The sequence below is a fragment of the Callorhinus ursinus genome, unplaced genomic scaffold, assembly GCF_003265705.2.
Source record: "Callorhinus ursinus isolate GAN/ISIS: 27379988/994484 unplaced genomic scaffold, GSC_fseal_2.0 scaffold39, whole genome shotgun sequence".
NCBI classification, from domain to species: Eukaryota; Metazoa; Chordata; class Mammalia; order Carnivora; family Otariidae; genus Callorhinus; species Callorhinus ursinus.
This window is the reverse complement of record NW_027397101.1, coordinates 11,637,399-11,653,324: the sequence shown is the minus strand read 5'-3', so window position 1 is coordinate 11,653,324 and position 15,926 is coordinate 11,637,399. Positions and strand designations below refer to the sequence as shown.

General features: G+C 31.4%; 1 long non-coding RNA gene across 2 annotated transcripts in view; it reads left to right on the top strand.

Annotated features, from left to right (window-relative positions):
- LOC112836255 (uncharacterized) overlaps nt 1-6,837 on the top strand; it is a 1,106,139-nt gene extending 1,099,302 nt beyond the window's left edge. For both annotated transcript variants that reach the window (XR_012374749.1, XR_012374748.1), the window contains one exon: nt 6,788-6,837. This is a non-coding gene — a long non-coding RNA (uncharacterized lncRNA). The remainder of the gene's footprint in view (nt 1-6,787) is intronic.
- Nucleotides 6,838-15,926: the final 9,089 nt, after the last annotated feature.

Here is a 15,926-nt window from a genome sequence, read left to right as displayed (position 1 = left end):
CTTGTAGTTAGCCCACTCCAGCTTTTTAGGCTAACAGCCTCCATTTAGAGCATACCTGAGGCTTTCCCTTTTATTCACTGAAAAGCTCTTTGACCTTGGTCTTGGCAACTAGTTTTTGGGTAATGACACCCTAAGCAAAAGCAACAAAGGCAAAAAATAAAAAAATGGGACTACATCAAACTAAAAAGCTTCTGCATAGCAAAGGAAGCCATTGGGAAAATGAAAAAGGCAGCCTACACAATTGGCAAAGTATTTGCAAACAATTTATTTGATGAGGTTAATATCCCATATATATAAAGAATTCATATAACTTCATAATGATACTTTAAAAATCTGACTTAAAAATAGGCAGAGGAGCTGAATAGACATTTTCCCAAAGAAGATCTATAAATGGCCAACAGGTACATGAAAAGATGCTCAACATCACTAATGAAAACCAAGCTACACTAAGGTATCACCTCACACCTGTTAGAATGGCTATATTAAAAAAGATTAGAGAAAATATCTGTTGAAAAAATTCAGAGGAAAGGGAATACTTGTGTGCTATTGGTGGGAATGTAAATTGATACAGCCATTATAAAAAAATAATATGAATGTTTCTCAAAAAGTTGAAAATGGAATGACCATATGATCCAGCATACCCCCTTCTGGAGATATATGTATATATATATATATATATATAATGAATATAGAACTGAATGAAGCTCCAAAGCTTATTTGAGCTCCTGCAACTGTTGAAGTGAAATGAAAATTAATGTTGCTATAGTAACCAATTAATTCACTTAAAGGTTAAACCAATCCTGTGAACTTTCACACATTCTTACAGATTTTCCAGTATAATCATCTCCAGTAACTAAACAATCATTGTATTATGCTGGGATTTACATTTAATTTACATTTCTTCTCAAATGTATAGATATCTATAGCATGGTAACATTTTTTTCCTTTTTTTAAATTTTATTTTATTTCAAATTCCAGTATATTTAACAACACTATTCTATTAGTTTCAGGTGTACAGTATAGTAAATGCATGAGAACTTTTATGATGACATTATTATTTTTGAAGTTTTATCAATTAGTGTGGCTGAATGTTAATTAGGAAAATTATGGTGCTGTCATTCATGAAAAAATTTGGAGGATCTCTTTATTATGTAACTATTTATAATTTGAGGTTATTGTTGCCAATCATATCCACTCAACAGGAAACATTTTTTTTAGAGTTTTATTTATTTAACTAATCTCTACACCCCACATAGGGCTCCAGCTCACAACCCTGAGATCAAGAGTTGCATGCTCCTCTGACTGAGCCAGCTGTCCCAGAGGGAAACATTTTCCATAAAATTTCAGTGTTTTGAATAATTTAGAGAGGCATTTTTCAGAATAGTGATGTTTGAGTCAGAATATCACACATAAGGATCTACACATTTTAGATTAAAAGATTTAAATCCCCACCACCAAAACGGATTGTTTAATATTGCTTTTAACTATTTGACACCAGAAATATTTGTAATCATTGCTTTTATACTTTTTTCATGAGGATAAAACTTATTTAGTGGTTTTTAACATTTTGGGTTTTTGTAAGCACAATTTCAAAACTGCTATTCACTTAGTTACAAAGATATTAAAGGCACCACTACCAACAGGCTAAAACACAAATTTCAGCCTATAACCATATGATCCACCTTTATTGACAATTTTTGGTTTTCTAATCATGAATTTTGTTATTTAGTACTTTTCAAATGACTTCCTGTCATATAATAAAATCCTCACAAAAGCCCTGGATGGTTAATATTTGGTCTTGGTGTTAGTTAATTCACGAACAACCTCTTTCCTCAGTAGACTATAGATTACGGAAGGCAGAGATTGTTTTGTTGTGGTTGTTGTTGTTGTTATTGTTATTTTTAATTCCCCTAATCTCTACAAACATGTTAATGCATGTAGAGCCTATCCAGCAATCATTTATTTATTGGAGCATTTAGGTTTTCATTAGTTATTTATTGAGCATTTAAAATATGCCAGGTTTCACTGAAACAGTCTATTTTTTTCCCAAACATTTTTCCTATAATTATAACAAGGTACATTTCTGAGATAATAAGCTTGGCAGTCTTGAAAGTGAGAGTTCAAAGTTGTTTTTTTATGTTATTTGCATTTTCCTAAATGAATAGAAGGCTATCTGGTTTTCCAAGTAAGTGTTTCTGATAACCTATACCAAATTGTGCATATATTAGATAGAACTTACATATTTTGTAAAACCTTATGTATTCTCTAATTTATTGGCAGAAAATTCTAGAAATGGGCATGTCTGATAAATAATAGTTTCAGTGTAACATTTAATAAGCTAGACACTGAGGGGCTGTCACTACAGAAAATTAATCATAATATATTGGCATTGTAAGACTGGAAGGATTTTAATTTGCTATTCTTACAGATTTCTTTTGTTTTGTTTTGTTTTTTAAATTAGGGGTAGTCAGAGCTCTGCTTTAAGAAGCTGAGGTTTTAAGGGGTTTTTTGGTTTTGTTTTTTTTTTTTTTTCTAAAAGAACTAAAATTGGAGCTTCAAACTTCTTTCACACTTCCTCCCTTTGGAAGAATCAGAATCTTTATGCTGCATCAAACTAATAGGGTGAGAGAGTTTGTGTTTGAAACTCAGCCGTGCTTCTTACTTACTCTGTGCTCTTGGGGACATTTGTTAACTTTTCTAGTCAATTTTCTTATCTATGTGATGAGGGTGACCATTATACCTGTTAGGACTACTATAGGAATTAAATGAGATGAATTTACAGCAGTTACCATACTTTCTGACACAGTATATGTTCAATAAATGCTAACTATCATTATTATTACCTAGGACCAACCAACCAAGATGATAGTTAAACACATAATGAATGTGTAATTACATGTACATGATGCCCAATCCTGAAAAAAAATGTAAATATGTGCATTGAAATACCACTTGCAAAAACACTCACAATGATTAAAGAACATGTAGAGATTATCATGCAATGCTTCATACCACAGCCTCTGAAGCCAGAATCTCTGTGTTTAAAAAATAAATAAAAGAAAGCATAAAAATGCAGCTCACTTTACATACAGAGATACAGTTGTAAGAATTAAATGAGTTAATACATAAAAAATACCCAACATATGGAATATATTCAATAAATGCCATCTATTAATGTTATCCTACCCTGGTATATGAATTAATTAGGATTCTGAATGTAATTAAGCTTGGGTTAAATTTTGACTCTGCAATGTACTAGCAGTAAGATATTTTGGAGTTTATTCAGGCAACTGTTAACTTCCAACATCTTTTCTGAAAATGTGGAAAATAATCATATTTTAAATAATCATATCTTTTTAAAAGATTTTATTTATTTATTTGAAGAGAGAGACACAGCGAGAGAGGGAACACAAGCAGGGGAAGTGGGAGAGGGGGAAGCAGGCTTCCCGCGGAGCAGGGAGCCCAGTACAGGGCTCGATCCCAGAACTCCGGGATCATGACCTGAACCCAAGGCAGACGCTTAACGACTGAGCCACCCAAGCGCCTCTTAAATAACTGTATTAAAAGAGACTTTTGTGATCTCAATGTAGGATACATGACATAGAGTGTAGAAATCTTAACACTGTACTCTTTATCCATTGCTGATTAACTATGATTTTCCTAAACCTATCAAACTATCTTTAAATTTATTTACTATTATTTACTATTTTTTATAATTACTTAAAATGATTTCACAACCTTTAGGTTTCCAAATCATTTTAAAGTTCTACTTCCTCTCACTCTCTCCAAAATATTGAACTCCCCTGCAAAAGTGAGCCGGGAAGAGGAAACACAATCTAATTCTTTTTAGCATCAGAGAAAATCACCATCTGGAATGCTGATTCCATGAATTTCTTCAAACGCTGAGTCACATATCTGATAGATGCATTCATTAATAGCATTAATTAATTTATAGAAATACTAATTCAAGTACAACTTCTCAAGACTTATGCAGTACTTTGACAGCTATGTAGACATATGATAGGTTTAGGATATTAGAATTTCAGAATTACCAAAATTGCAATTTTGCTGAGGTCTGCTTACTTCGCTCAGCATAAATTCTTTCTGAATGGCTATCCCCACATGGACAAGTAGTACAAATGAAAGGAGTATATCTGATCAAATCTATTTGCTAGAATCTTATCTATGAAATAAAATTTCCTGAAATGCATCAATGATATGACTCTAACATAGTACCATTGTCACTGACAATTTAATTACTGATTCTTCATTACAAATCTCTCCCCTAAAAATAGTTATCTATATCATGTTAAAATTTATTTTCTCCCCTTTAATTGTGTCCCAATAGTCAGTATTCTTGCCTGAGTCAGGCCATGTACATTATTTTTTAAAAATAAATTAAAATTGGGGTTAGCCATATTTCTGCTTTGGCTTTCTTATATGCCTAAAATCATCTCCCTGACTTGGCTTTCGTTATGAAGACCAACTAGCCAAATGTGTTGAGTATCATTTCTGGAATCCTTGAATTTACTCATGGGTAATGACGTACAGTCTGAGTGTCTAATGTATCTACTCAGTATAACAATGCCCATAATACAAACAAGGATGTCCTTTGGATTTACTGTTATTATCTGAATATTCACATTCAGATATAGATAAGCATTCTAGATATAACTGGAGGACATAAACTTCCTTACATGCTTTTTATATTGAAATTTTATTATTCAGTTAAAACTGTCAATTTAATATTACCAACATACAACATAGTGCCTGCAAGAATAATCTAGCATCTGATAGTGCTGCAAGAAATTACTGTTCCTGTATTATAATGTCAAACCTTAAAGTTTGACTTTAATTCTTTAATAATAAAATAATAACAATTAAAAATTTTGTTTCCAAGGAGTTCATTTTACAATGGTGATGCTTTGCTTCAGCTAAATGTAGATTCTAACACTAGCCCTTTTAACATTTACCTCAAATTTAAGTTGATGCATCTCTTGATAAAAAAAAAGAGGAGGGGGCAGGACATTATGTAATTTCCTGATTGACTTGTTGAAGTATAAGTATTCAGATCACACTAGATTCTTGGGAAAGGCTTCCTTTTTAGCAAATATCAGTAGGAAGTAGATCTTTTGAAGTCATCTTCTCACTCCTTGTTCCTGCAGGGAAAATAAAAGCAGAACACAGTAGAGAATGAATAGCAGGTTCACAAGGTTAATCCATGTGCACTGGAAATTTTAAAAGGAATGCACAAGAGACACATTTGTGGAAGGCTAAGAAATAGTGTCTACCAACTCAGAAATAAGGAGACTTGGAATAATGGCCAATAACTGGAGTGAAATACAATAGACTGAGAATCAAAGACTCAGAAAGCAGTCAAATCCTTGCCACCAGTAGCTCGGTGACTTTGACCAAGAAGGTATGAGCACTCATTACTGAAAATTTTACTCCACACATCCATTTCAAATGGCAGAGTAAGAATAATAAATTTTAATGTGAACATTCACACCTTAGAGATAGTGATATTTTGTTTTCTGCTAACATTTCATCAGAAGGATTTTAGAAACATTTTATTTCACTCCTCAAGTGGTTCTTTTAGTGTCAGAGTCATTTTCACATACAGTAATTCCACCTAGAGTTAAATATCATTTCTTTGGCAGATAAACTATGTTATATTATCTTTCCTTCAATCACAGTAGAAAATAGTTGGAATAATTTAATTACAGACCTTTGAGAAAAACATATCCTTAAAACTAAAACTTAAAAATGCTAAAAACAACACCACTCATTAAAGCATTACATAATAGATTCAATCTATTATGGTTTCTCTCTTCTATTAACTTAGATTGTAAGACATCACACAACAGAGTACCTGCTTATATACCAGTCATTCATGGTTTTCTAAAAGGTTTATAAAAACCACTAATTTCTTCATTGATGGAAAAGATTAAATTTTCAGTTTATTCTTTTGTTCAGATACAGCAGAATCTACCTAGAAGTAAACAAATTCAAGGGCTTAATAAATATGTGTAACTGGTAGGTTACCACTGCATCAAAATATTAAAACTCTTGCAAAGCACATTAACTATTAAATAGTAGGATCACATAAGATGGTAACTAAATGGCTCAATTTAAAGATGATAATATTAACCAATATGATATAATGTTATTGTTAAATCAAATATCTTAAACAATTTAAGGTGTATAACAAACTATGGAGTACTATGCAGCCTTTATATTATGATAGAGAATATTTATATTCATGGAAAGTTATATATTCTCCACTGATTTAAACAGATAAAACAAAGATAAATATAGGATTGTAGTATGACAACCACATTTGCATATGAATATGTGTGCATCCACATGTAGCATGTGTGTATGTGTATGGGTGTGCATATATTTGAAACTGTTGATTGAATGTAACTGAGAAGGTTCTGTAACATATGCAAAATAAATTTCGCTTGCAAATGTGCCTGTCACCCAGAGTTCCACAAGAAACAAAGGAGACAATAAAAGTTCTCTACTTGTTTGTCATCCCTGCATTAAAGAGCTCAACTTAGGGTAATTAATCTTAAATCACAATAGTTTGATGTGAGCTGAGTAATGATAATGCTATTTTAGAGGAATGTTGTAGTCAAAATTGTTTGTCAAATTATGTGTATACTAATTACTCATACAATGAAAAATTTTCATAATATTGAATCAGTATTTAATATTTTGTGATGCTTGAATTAAAATTTGTCATCTGTACTTATAGAAAATATTTTTACTTATACTTTTCTAGGTCTCAGGGTGGTGAACTTTTTGTCTGAATTCCTAACCTGTGAGCTTATGGTAAGATTATAATTAATACATTCAATTTTAGAGATTTTTTTCCCTTTATTATCCCTGCTTGAAAATATCCAGTAAATATAAAGGTAATTTGCATAGTTCCCTTGCATACTTTTACATGAATGTTGAAGAAACTGTGTGGTATTTTCTATTAAATGTTTATGTTCTTGGGTAGATTATAATAATAGTCATTTGAAATAGTCTTTGATAGGCTCTAAGTGAATTTGAAGGCATTGTTCAGAAAGGTAAGACTTATACTACTGAAAAATGTTCTTTGGACATGGATGACAATTTTATATATTAAAATTTTTTATAATGAGGTCCATTTGATGGCAATGAATAGAGGCAATGAGTTATTGAAAGGAAAGCTTATTTTATCACCTGTCAAGATTTATCAGAATTGGATTCCTCTATGAAAGTTGATATGGGAGCTTTAGAAAGTTGAAAGTAAAATATGTTAACTATGGAAATAGAAATGATAAGAAGTAATCAGTGACTTCTAAGGTGATCTTATGGGCCTTATTAATTTGTCAATTTCTTTGGTTAATGTATTCAATAACACTTGTTAAAAATGTGAATCTGGATTCCACTTATAACTGATTACTACAGAATGTAAGTAAACTATTTGATTTGTGTTATTTTAGTAAGAGAATTTTCAGTTTATCTCTTCTTTAATAGTAAACATAATAAAGATTTAGCTTGTAACTGATATATATAAAATGTGGATAATATGGACAATTGTGTCATACATTTTATATTTTCGAGTAAATGATATCTTCAGAAACACAAAGGTGATTGAGTAAACTTGTAAATTTGATAATGCAGCATTATTGAAATGTGTCTTGAAGAAGTTGTTTTAAGTGACTATAGGCAATAACCACCTCGGCATTCTAAGGTATATGTTTTGGTTACAATTTTTGAGACACTCAACATATGATTATTAAAGACAAGTGTCACATAGAAGCAAGGGGAAATTCCACTGCTCTACCAAGTAGAATCTGTTGATAATGGAAGAAATTTTTTATGAAGTACATTATTTGGATGTGCATAGAGCAATAATTTTAATCCCAATAAGTATTGTTAAGTTGTAACTTATATTTTACAAATATACCTAAATGAACTTTTCTCACAAGCTAATTCAAATCATAAAATATGTCAAAAATATTTTTAAAAATTACACTTATCATTATTTATTATCTCATATCATGCTCATATCTTAAGTATACAGTCTCAGTTAATTTTAACAAAATGAACACACCCATATAATCGGCTCTCACATTAAAAAAAAAAATAGTCTACTTTGAAGCCCATTGCATAGTACTCTTCTGGTAACTATATCCATGGAAAATAAGCAGTATATTGACTTCTAGAAAGATAGATTACTTCCTGTTTTACATTCTATAAATGAAGTCATACAGTAGTTACTACTTTGCTTCTTTTGCTCAGCATTACATTTGTAAAATTATATGCAGTGATAAATCACTCATTTTCATTGTTGTGTAGTATTCAACTGTGTGAATGTACCAAATTATGATCCTTTATTCCATTTATAAGCATTCGGGTAGCTTCCAGACTTTGGTTCTTATGAATAGTGGTTATATGGACATCTGGAACATGTCTTTTAGGAAACACATGCATGTATTTTGTTGGCTATATAGGATATGCATATGTTCTGCTTTAGTAGATACTGATAGTTTGCAAAAGAGGTTGTATTGGTTTTTGAAAGCAGGATGTGAGAGTTGAGTTGCTCCAAAGACTCACTAACATTTAGAATTTTTTATCCTTCTATTTTAGCCATTCCGGTATGTTTATAGAAATATTTTAATTTGAATATCTTGAAGATTGATGGCATTAAACACTTTTTTAATGATTACTTGTCATATTTGTGATGATTATTTATCATATGAATATTCTCCTTTTTGAAGTGTTAAGACTTGCCCTTTTCCTACTATACTATGTATCCTTTTTCATTATACATATATATAATGGGCATTGAATCCTCTGTGATGGAGCTGGCTCAAACTGATTCACAGGAGCCAACTGCTAAATTGTCAGGAATTTTGAGAGCTGCTTGGTACTTTGAAAATCTGCCATGGTAGAAATTTTTACACTGCACACACTAGCAGACATTAAAAAAACAAGAAAGTTAGTTGCTAAACATTTTCTGGCATACCACTAGATATTTATATTGTATATTAAAGCATTTGGTGGATTTATTAGTATTCTCCTAATGGTGTCTTTGATGAATAGAAATTCTCAATTAGGCTTATTTCTTGTCTGATTAGGGCTTTTTGTGTCCTAGTTAAGAAATATTAAAAATGAAAGAGAGAAATATCTGCCTTTGCCATGGTTGTTAAGATATTTTCCTATGGTTTCTCTAAAAGCTTTATTATTTAAACTTTTACACCTAATAATTTCCAGGTTTTAAGGATCTTATTCTATTGTTAAATTGTAAGGATATTGGTATTATTTTGTATGTTTAATATAATTTGCTGGATAGCTTTTCATTAGAATAATAATTGCTCTGTGTATACTCTTATTGTGAAGTTCATAAATAAATATGAAGATGCTGATATTTGTTTAATAACATAATGTTGCTATTTATAAGCAATTTGTAGGTTTTTATAAAATTTAGATCTGTATTTATGTATTGTCTACTCTGTGTCAGACACCACAATCAGTTATGTGGCCATCAGTTATAATTTTGAAATGAATATTCAGCAATATAACAATTAATATTTGACTTTAACCCTTAATGTACTATGATAATTTATTTCCATCATATATTAAGTGAAGCAAAGTCTGCAAAATAATCTAAAGAATTATTAAAAAACTCAGAAATGAGTCTGTTTAGTGTTTAAATAAAATTATTAAAATGTATTTAGTTGTCTCCAAAATATTATGTTTAATAAATTGCATAGACAGGTAACAGCCATGATAAATACAGCCTAACTGATTAACTACAGAATACTATTGTATGTACTACATTGAGATTGTATTTGCCTTGAGATTTAATATAGACATATATATGTATGAAGTTTTCCATGACGAACACAGAAGTGCATCATATACCTGTTTTGTGCTTGATAGGAATGATACTATAAAAATCCATATTATGTCTTCCTTAAAATTCTGAGTCAATTATGCAAATGTGTATATGTTTGCCACAGATTGCATTGTCCTATTACACATGGTTTTGATTTGCATGTGTTTTTCTCTTGAAGTATTCATCTTCAAATAAATACCTTCAATTGTCTCCAGAATAGTTGAAATACTCAAGAGATGTAATGAAACATAATGGAATTAAATAATTATTTAAAACAGAAAGTTCAATAACTTCATATTCACATATCCAATTTTGGCCATTTCTTTTTTAATATCTGGGTCCATAATATAAACTATTTTATTAACTTTGGAGTAACTCCTAACTCAAACAATGAAAGTACAAAAGCAAACCGTATAATAGGTTGTTTTTAATAATTAGTTATTATTTTAAAATCTTTATAATAGTGAAAAATCTGATGAGAAGAATGTAGGGTTCATGGGTTAAAATCTTTGAAGCTAAAGATAGTATTTATTTTATTTTTATAAATTTGGAGAGTGTGGAGTTTGTATCAGAACTGTTTAAAAAAAAAGAGACTTTTTTTTTTCTTTTAGACTTCTTTGTCTGTTTTAGGTAGCCAAAGATGATGAAATATGGAGCATGTACTAATTAAAAGCTAATTAGGTGATTTTCACTTTTACTAAATTACTGATCTCTGTGGGGTAATTAAAGCAGGAAGAACAGTGGTGAAACACAGAAAGGTATCTTGAAGATTGGTACAAAGACTTTATGTAGCATTAATAGGTCTGATCCTCCACTAGCCATTTCAAATAGCTAAATAACAAGTGTATTAATGAATTTATCTGTGAAATACAGCATAGTTTACACAAATACTTCAGGATTTAATATCTGAAGTTGTCCCTAATGGTAAATGATAGTTAAAGGGAAAAAATGCACTTGAGACATATCACAGATACAAGTAATTGATGCCAGTTAAATATACTTGATTTCATTTTCACAGAGATGACAGAGTTTGGGGACAAATAAAATTCAAAGACATGTAATTAACGTGCTGCATGAAGGAAAATGATACAAACTGAAGAATTACAAACATATGGATTATTTTATTATGTGTAGTTTGAACCCAAAATTAAAAGATTGAATAATGCAATAAAATTATAATCTGAGAGCATGAACACCTTTTAAAAAAGACCCCCCCCAAAAAAAAGAGATAGAATCAGAAAAAATATATATAGCTACAGTTTTGGTAACATAAATGAAGACTGAACTTGAGAATAAAATGATTAGACACACAAAATACTCTATTTTTTTCTTTTATTTTTGTTGACCTATTCAACGATATATTTACTTTGTTGAACTGTTAGAGTAATGTTAGGGTTCCCCTCTGAAAAATAGAAATATTTTCTAGTTCCTGGCACAGTATCTGGCAGTAGCAGATGCTTTGTAAATTTTTGCTATCTAGAAAAAACAACTGTATATGAGCTACACAGATTACTGGGTTTCTTTTGCTAAATCAAATATTTGTTTCTCCACACATTCCTTTTCCAACCATCCTTCTCCCTGCCCTCCCTTCTCTCTTCCCCCTTTTTCTCTTTCTCTTTCTTTCTTTCCATTAACTTATGAAGAACTTACTATGTGCTAGGAAAATGGCTAACTCATGTCATAATGGTGGAGCTGACTAGGTTTTTATCTTATTGATTTCAGTCTCATGGGTAGAAAAGAATTAAACATGCAAAATAAAGCTCAACTTTGATAAATGTCATGAGGAAAAACATTCTCAAACATAGAATAATGAGGACAGGAATTGGTATTTGAGCTAATAAGTTTAAATGAAAGATGAGTTCACCACATGAAGAAATGGAGAAAGAAAGGGGGTATAATGGGATTTTTAGGCTCTGAATTAAAGGGGAACTTGGAATGTTCAAGGAAATAAATGAATGTTAGTGTAGTTGGTGCACAGTAAGTAAAAAGGAAAGAGGCTTGAGATGAGGTAAGCTTCGCAGTCCATGACAAGTATATTAGATTTCATTGTAAATGCCTTTGAAAGCCATTGAATGCTTTCAAGCAAAAGTATGTGGTAATTCCATTTACAGATTTTAAGATAAGTGCTTTGTGGGAATGAATTAGTGGGAGGTAAGACTAGAAGTGGGAAGATGATTTAGGAGGAGACGCTTGAAGATTTCCAAGAGAGAAAGATGTGATATTCTAGACCAGGGTGGGATTGCTGAGATGGATTTGCGGTCTATTGGAGGCAGAACCCAAAGGACTTAATAATGGATGTAGAGGGTAAGAGAAAGAGAGATAAAAAGCACGAGTCCTAGATTAGAGCGATTGTATAGCAAAACCATGCACAACTGAGTTGGTCAAGTTGAAATTGGGAGACAGGCTCTAGTGAAAGAATCAATAACTCCATTTGGAATTGAGAATGTATTGTCTTAACTTATTCTACTCAGAGTGTGATTTTCAATTGTTACTTCAGATGAAATCCAAATTAGAAGTAGGGAATAAGGATTCAATACTAGAGATTCTAAGGATTCCTTCAAGCCAACGATCTAGCAACCCAGACTCTTCTAGCTAATTGTCCTAGTTTGATGTGTGTAGTATGTATGAATTGACACTGCAAAGGAATATGGTAACCACTGGGGCCTAAGCATTCTATGGGATTATGAGATTAAATATATTTTAATACAACAGACTTCAACAACATTTGGGATTAAAAAATGAGTCTACAGTGTGATCAGAGCAGTGATAAATGGAAAAGAGTAACAATGGCTGGTATTCTTCAAAAAAAACAAGTGGGGAAAGAATAGGAAAAGGTTATTTTATTGAGCAAAGAATTTCTAACTTTAACATGACCTCTCACAGTTGAATATAAGCACAAGTAGGAATCATATGGAAGGAGGAATTCACTAGATTAAGTGGAAATTGAAAGATCTCTATAAACTTCTGTCACCATCATTATCTTCTCTAGAAAATCACATCTCTAAACTTGAGGGAATCTGATAGAAGATAAATGAAGACAGAGCGTTTTCCCTCATTAACTTGCAAAGAGGTTTCCTATACATTTGTATCTGTCTTTTTTGGCAAAGTTGAAAAAACTGGAAACCCAAACTTTCCTTTCATTCCTTTTATCTGTTTGTCTGTGAAGATAGGGACAGCTGATTGTCTTGCAATTGTGTTTCTAGCATGTGGTCTCTGATGCCTCATTTCATTTATTTAGTAGCATAATTATATCATAATTTATATCTATCTGCAGTATCATAAACTGACCTGTATTCTCAGACATTTTACCTGAAATTTTGACCTTAGAATTTTTTTGCACTTACTTCAGACCATCCCACTCCATTTTAGTCCAGCATATCCTTAATCATAATCCTTAGAACAGCATATGATATTTAGCCATGATTAGTAAATACAGAAAAACTTGGCATTTAGGTATATGACTTCTCATTCAAAGAGCTCCTTTTACCCATGATAAGCATAATTTATGTCTGCAAGAGAATAATGATATGGTAAAATTGAAACCTTAATTATCTCAGAACTTTTATATATTAATTACATGTAAAAATGACCCCCTACTTACATTATGCGAATGCTATACACATTGAGTAGAAACCATACTTCGAATTTTGAATTTGAAACTTTCCCCAGGCTAGTAATAGGTAGCATAATCCTCTCCCACAGTTCCAGGCAGCGGCTGTGAGCCACAGCTCTTGGTCAGGAATGCCATTCTAAGGGTAAACAACCAAAACACTCATAACAATTCTGTAACCACACAACCATTCTGTTTCATTTTCAGTACAGTATTCAATAAATTACATGAGACATTCAACATTATTAAAGGATTTTGTCCAACTATAGGCTAATGTAAGTGTTCTGAGCACATTTAAAGTGGGCTAACCTAAGCTATGACGGTCAGTGGGTTAGGTGTACTAAGCGCATTTCAACTTACCACATGTGCAGTTTATGATGGGTTAATCAGGATATAACCCCATGATTAATCAAGAAAATCTGTATTTATTTTTTTTAAATTTCAGATTCAAATAAATAAGCTAAGCGTGCTTATTTGAAATCTATTGTTACTTGTTATAATCATTCACTGGATAGTGAGTTTATTTCAATGTATAATCATTACAAAATGCAAATATGCTATCTTTAATATAAAACATTCCAGAATATGCATCATTCATTTCAACTATAACATCTTATTCTAATCTGGTGGGCTAAAAGGAAAGATAATGTCATTATGAATACCTTGTTATCTCAAAATAAACTTGAGTAAAAGATGTTTCATTTATTTTGCTGTATTCAGAGAGGTAAATATATTTTTAAGTTAACTTGGTAGTCTCTATTATCTTTGAAGTAAGATCACAAGTATTTTAGCTCATAAAGTGTCATAAGAAATCACAATGGTATCAGTAAGAACTCGGCATAGACTCTCTGCTGGTTTTCTTAAATTCTTGCCAAGTGCTTTGAGATGGACAATAATCTGCACCATTTTAAAAGGGAATAGAACAAGATGGAGGGTGGAGAAAGGCTGAGGAAGTTGAGGAAATCTATTACTCCAAAATATATATCAACTTTTAAAAGATACAATAATTATTATTCTGTTGCTACTTCTATTGTGCTGGATATTTGTATTTATAGGAGGTAATGGTGTGTGTGTGTGAGAGAGAGAGAGAGAGAGGAGAAGAGCGAGAAAGATAAAGTACAGATACTCCAAATATTTTGAAGCAGTGTAAATGGGATCCACCTCCCCACCACCCCTTCCTCCAACTTAAAAACACCATTTAATAATATCTGAATTAATGGAGAAATCATAAGCTCTGAACACCTATAATTTAAGGGCAATGCTAATTTTCTTTTTCAAGAGTAGATCTTTAAAATTAGCTTTTTGCCCCTGCTATAAAATCTATAAAATGAACTTACCTAAGGTAGACTCTCTTCCTGAAAGTGTTATATGAAAAATATTAGCTAAGAGGGTCTTATTATTTTGATATGTCTCTGAAGGCAAGAAGTAAGATATTTGAGTTTACTTTTCTCTTATATAAGTGATAAAATTTATAGTCAACTGATACCTAATTCAAACAAAAATTTTTGTGAGGTCTGTTTCTAACCTGAAGAGGTTCTAACATGTCTCTTATTAATAGCATTGGTTTCCCACGTACATAGGATCTGTATGACTCCCTGGATATAAATCTGTGATAGAGATGGGTTTCCTATGGCATCATAATTTTACAGTGAGTCTTTTTCCAATAGCGGAGTAAGCATGTTTATCATTGGGAACATTGATTTTTTTTTTCACTTTGTAGATTTTTTTTCAAAATTGAAGATAATTATAACACATACATATATTTATTTATTATATTTAAATATGCATTTATCTATTAACTGAATCATTAAAGTAAGAGTCTTTACTTCAAATTATTCATCAAATATAATTTTATTCATGAATTGTCATAGTTCCTTAAAGGTATCATTAAGTAAGGAAGTCTATTATTCTTCTAATATAAATTTCAAGCATGACAAGTAAAATGTTATATAAAAAGCTTACCATGCAAAATTGTTTTGAATACTATTGCTAGAGCATTTGCCCACGCATGAAATAGAGATATAACTTCAAATTTTTCATGTCAAACCACAGCATCAGGAAAAGGTTGAATATAAATTAAGGATAAAATCCAATATATTTGGGTGGGACTACGTTTTCTTCTTGAGAAATTATAGAAGGACACACTTACTATACTTGGTATGAAATGTCTCAAGTAAAACAAAAATAAACCTGACTTTGCTAAGGACACACACAACGAAAGCACTGGCTTATTCAGTGTTTTTTTTTAAACTTCTGGAAATAATTTTGATTACAGGATTAAGTGGCGTTGTGGCTATTGTGAAGGATACAGGATGGAGAAGAGATTTTACCAGGCACCAAGCATGTGAGAATATTCATTCCTTAACACGTTCAACACAGACTTCTTGATAGGTAAAGTGTGCACAACCCAGTGCTAATCACTGGGCTACTGATTGA